This window comes from Prionailurus viverrinus, chromosome B1 (genome assembly GCF_022837055.1).
Source record: "Prionailurus viverrinus isolate Anna chromosome B1, UM_Priviv_1.0, whole genome shotgun sequence".
NCBI classification, from domain to species: domain Eukaryota; kingdom Metazoa; phylum Chordata; class Mammalia; order Carnivora; family Felidae; genus Prionailurus; species Prionailurus viverrinus.
In genome coordinates, this window is record NC_062564.1 from 196,565,685 (window position 1) to 196,570,677 (window position 4,993).

The window sequence follows — 4,993 nt, forward strand, 5'->3', positions numbered from 1 at the left end:
TGTCCATTTATTTCACAGAAAAACTCTTCCTGAGAGTGGTGCATGTTGTCTCCACGTTCTCTTTCCATTTTCTCTCAAAAATCCTCCAGGAGGCTCTCAATGTCATGTCCTAACCAAACCAGTTCTCAGTTCTTACCAGACTCAACCTATCAGCTTCATTTGACATGACTGACCACTTCCTCCTCCTTGATATTCCTTCACTTGCCTTCAGGACATCAATTGGTTCTCCTCCTAGCATACTGGCCACTCCTTCTTTGGCTCATTTACTGGCACCTCCTCTTTTTCCCAACTTACAAATGTTGGAGTGCTCAAAGACCTGTTCCTTGGATCTCTGTTTTTATTTTTCTACACTGACTTTTTTGGATATGTCAACTTATCCAATCCCATGGCTTTCAATTTATATGCTGATTCTATGCAAATACTCATCACTAACCTGGACATGTCTCCTGAACTCTAAACTCCCACATTCAACTTCTAATTTAAAATATTCTGTTACATATCTCATAGGCATCTCAAACTTCACATTTTTAAAACTGGGCTCCTTCTCTTTTTCTCCATAACTGCTCTTCCCATAGTCTTTCCCATCTGCATAAATGGCAGCTCCATCCCTGCGGTTTTTCAGGTTGAAGTTGGAGTCATTCTTCACTCCCATCCCACACTTTGTTTTCAACAAATCCCTGTTGACCTTAATTTTGAAGAATACTTATAATCAGACCACTTCTTACAACTTTCCATTACCACCTGAATCCAAGCTGCCATAATTCCTTTTATGAATTATTGTTGCAACAGTCTTTGAACTAGTCAACCACCCTCCCTATTTCTGTTCTTGCCTCCTTATATTCTGTTTCCCATATATGAAGCAGAATAACCTTTAAAATTATAAGTCAAATTATTCCTCTCTTCTGTTCAAAACTCTCCAACAGATTTTCATATCACTCAGAATAAAATTAGGAGTCATTACCCGGTCCTGAAAGGCCCTTGGTGTTCCAGGCTGGCTCCCTCCCTGTCTGACCTCATCTCCTACCAGTGTCTCCTCTCTTACTCTGCTCCTGCCACATCAACCTTCTGGTTGTTCCTGACCCATCCAAGCACATGTCTACCTCCAGGAATTTGTCCTGACTGCTCTCCATGCTTGGGGATCTCTTCCTCCTGACATCTTCTTAGCTGCCTCCTCCATTTCACAGAGAGCTATACTCCAATGTTAGTATAGTAGAGGCGATTCCCCTAAATAACCTGTCCAAAATAGCTTTGCACTATCACTCTGTGTCCTCTTCTTTGGTTTTATTTTTCTTCTGAGCACCTATCCCTATCTGAAATAGTATATAATGTCAGGACCCCATCCCTTCAACTAGAATATAAGTTCCATGAGACTAGTAACTCCATATCCTTTTGTTTATTACTATATCCCCAGTGTTTAGAACAACGTAGCTAGAGGCTTCCAAAAATATCAGCTGAGTGAGTGAATGAATGAGTGGATGAATAAACTCTTAGGCTACAGGGCTATCGAAGCTTTTCCAGAAAGACCTTCCACACATCCAGGCCACAATACAGGTGGAAGAAAAAGCAGAATCAGCTTCCACGCTGTGATGTTAGGGGGATTCTGTATGCCTTAAACAGAACCTTGTGAGAATTGCTGAGTTAAGGATCACCTCAAACTGATATGGTTTACAAAGAGACTACTATGGTTTTTGAATCAAGTCAAATAACAAACACCAACTGTGACTTGAGTCTTACACCCCCAGAAAGATTAACCTTGTTTGATGAGGAACAAAGATCAAAAGGATCAGGGATGCTTTCTATTGTTCCATCCGTGCATGGAAATTATGCCTCGCCATGAACAGTTCCTAGCAGTTCTGTCCCACCAGGAAACACGTGTCTCATCCATCATTCTGGCACTGTCCTCCAGGTTACTAGGAATCATCTTCTGCGCATGACTGATACGGCCATCTTTCAATCGACTGGCACTCCAAAACCACACATTTTTTGTACAGATGCATACCTGAACATCTTACAGGCACTGAAACACACAGGCTTGCAACATTACAACGCCTTTTTAACCCACTATGTGGGAATGAGTGCACAGGCCAACGCTTGGACTTATCTCCCATCCCCATCAACTAAAAAGCATCAAGTGAACAGCTGTGGTCCTCTGCTGACTATCAGGGGATCAAACATCTTTTGTACCCAGTCCCTGGATCCATCCAAATACAAATATTCAAGCCAACCCCATGACTGTCTTCAGAAGGCATATTTCTCTCTTCTCTAAGTAGCTGCTGCATGAAGCACAGACAAGACCACTGGTTTTGGAGTCAGACCGAGATGGGTCTGAACCCCGTCTCAGATCCTTATTGACTGTGAGGCCATAGTTGCTTTACCTCTCTGAATGTCAATTCTCTTATCTGTAAAGTAGAGATAATAATAATGTCTACCTCGTGGGGTTGCTCGAAGATGTACTTAGCATGTACACGTAAAGCCTTAGCACAGGGCCAGGCATACAGGAAGAATTCAATAAATAGATTAATTCTTTTCATTTTTACTTCTCAGGGCTCTTCTTCTGAGGTAGGTTGTTTCCACAAATGGCAACAATAATCTTTTATCCCACATGCCCATTTGCAACATGACTTTTCCACTCCTCCTGTAAAGAAGGAGTCTATTTCCCACCCACCCACTCCTTGAATAGTTTAGGCTGGCCCTGTGCCTTGCTTTGATGGAAAGAACACAGCAGAAGTGATGCTGTGTGACTGCAAAGCCTAGAGTTTGAAAGTCTTGATGCTTCTGTTTCACCATCTTGGAAGCCAGCTGCCATGTGTAAGGTTGGCTAAACCACAAAATGGTGAGATAAGGCATGGAGAGAAAAGCCACGCGGAGGAACACAGGTGCCCAGCAACAGCCAGCCCCGAGGCCCCAGATGTGTCCACGAGGAGTTTGGGGGTACAAATCATGTGATCCGTTCACGATCTCTCTCCTATAGTCATATCTGAGCATTCACATGCTAAAATATGATACATATTACTTTATCTTAAGTTCCTTTTACTTGTTCCTTGGTTATGTTGAGGCATCACATTGATTTGTTTTGAAAATCATGTTGTGGATGGGTTGTGTTATATTTCTGGTAAAGTGAAGAACATGTTATGAAATATTAGTTACTAAAAGGAGGCATAAGGCAGTAAGGCATTTGGGCAGCCTGGTCTACATCCAGGAGCCCCCCGATGAATATTTGGTTACCCACACATTGTCTATATAAAAGCTAGTTGTGACTGCTCACCAACTCCCTGATTCATTTCTTCTTTCATGGATCTTTCTGTCTAGGCCAGAGTTTTTCAACATTATTTAATCCAAGACATTTTATTTTAAGTTTGTTTGTTTGTTTGTTTATTGACCACGTGCATGGAAGGGGTAGAGTGAGAAGGAGAGAGAGATAACCCCAAGCAAGCTCCACGCTGTCAGCACAGAGCCCATCATGAGGCTCAATCCTACCAACTGTGAGATCATGACCTGAGCCAAAATAAAAAGTCAGATCCTTAACCAACTGAGACACCCAGGCGCCCACAAGACCTTTTTTTTTAAATTATTTTTTAATGCTAATTTATTTTTGAGAGAGAGACAGAGACAGAGATAGAGAGAGACAGAGCGCAAGCAGGGGAGGGGCAGAGAGAGAAGGAGACACAGAATCTGAAGCAGGCTCCAGGCTGGGAGCTCTCAGCACAGAGCTCAATCCGGGGCTGAACCCACGAACCACAAGATCATGACCTGAGCTGAAGTTGGATGTTTAACTGAACCCAGGCATCTCAAAGCAGAAGTCAACAAGAGGCCCCAGTGAGGATTGAACTCACAATCCCTGGTTTACAAGACCAGTGCTCTAACCACTGAGCTATGGAGCCTACCCCAAGACCTTTTGATTAACATGATTAACCTGAAAATAATTCTCTGTATCCTTTTCTCTCTCTCTCTCTCTCTCTCTCTCATACACACACACACACACACACACACACCAGATTTTGCTGTGAGAGCAGCCTCTGCCTCCAGCAGAAACCCATCCCATCTAGGCAGCGTAGTAGATGGTAGAGAGCAGGCTCCTTGAGAAAATCAAGAGTGTGGCTCATCCCTGGACCCCGCCTCTTCTCCCAAAGGACCTAGAACATGGCCGAGCACTTAATAAATATTTGGTTTATTTCTTCCATGTTGGCTTCATACAACAGAAGAAAATATTGCCTGAAATTAATATCAACTTGTTCAAATTCCTGACTCACTGTTTTCTAATCTCCAGAGGAAATATTTACCTCAACACCTCCCTCCACACTCATACAGAAATCCAAGAACCGTAGGAATTCTCTCATGCTACAAATATCTTCACATTAAATATGATTTTTGTACAAAAGCAAGTTAATTGCCTAGAATAGGGAGGTCACATTCAATCTTTGGATAACAGCAAGCAGTCTACAAAACATCTTTATGTGTGGGGAGCACCCATGTTTATTGTACCAGATTCCTTACACAACGTGTCTCGATGCTCACACAGCTCGTTGAGGTGCTATAATTATCCCCATTTCACAGATGAGGAAATCAAGCAAGAACAACTATGAGTGACTTGAAAGTCAAGGGCATACCTTGTCAAATGGCAGAGCCCAATCCCTGAAGGCTGGGTCCAGTGTGTTTTCTGCTGAGACTGTAGAAAGGCTATGGTGGCCTCAAGCAATTACTTACCTTTTTGGTCCTCACTTTTCCCATGTATAAAATAAGGAGGAAAATATGACCAACTCGCGCAGCTCGCGGGAGCTTGCCGCAAATGAACTGCTTGGATCCGCGTCAGGCACAGAGTACGATTGTTCTCAAACAGCCTTTTAAAACAGAAACGCAGATCAGTAATCATTATTATATGGTGGCCTCTGCTGTTTTCTACAGAAGGGCTTTCTGGGTGTTCAGGACAGTAAGGAGACGGCTACTTCACTCATGAGAAATTTGGCTCTGACAAGAATGGGGAAACAGGAAGTAA

General features: G+C 42.9%; 1 non-coding gene across 1 annotated transcript; it reads right to left on the reverse strand.

The window, feature by feature from the left end:
• Window positions 1–3,808: 3,808 nt before the first annotated feature.
• Window positions 3,809–3,881, reverse strand: TRNAT-UGU (transfer RNA threonine (anticodon UGU)). Its single transcript has one exon. It is a non-coding gene; the product is annotated as a tRNA-Thr (tRNA).
• Window positions 3,882–4,993: the final 1,112 nt, after the last annotated feature.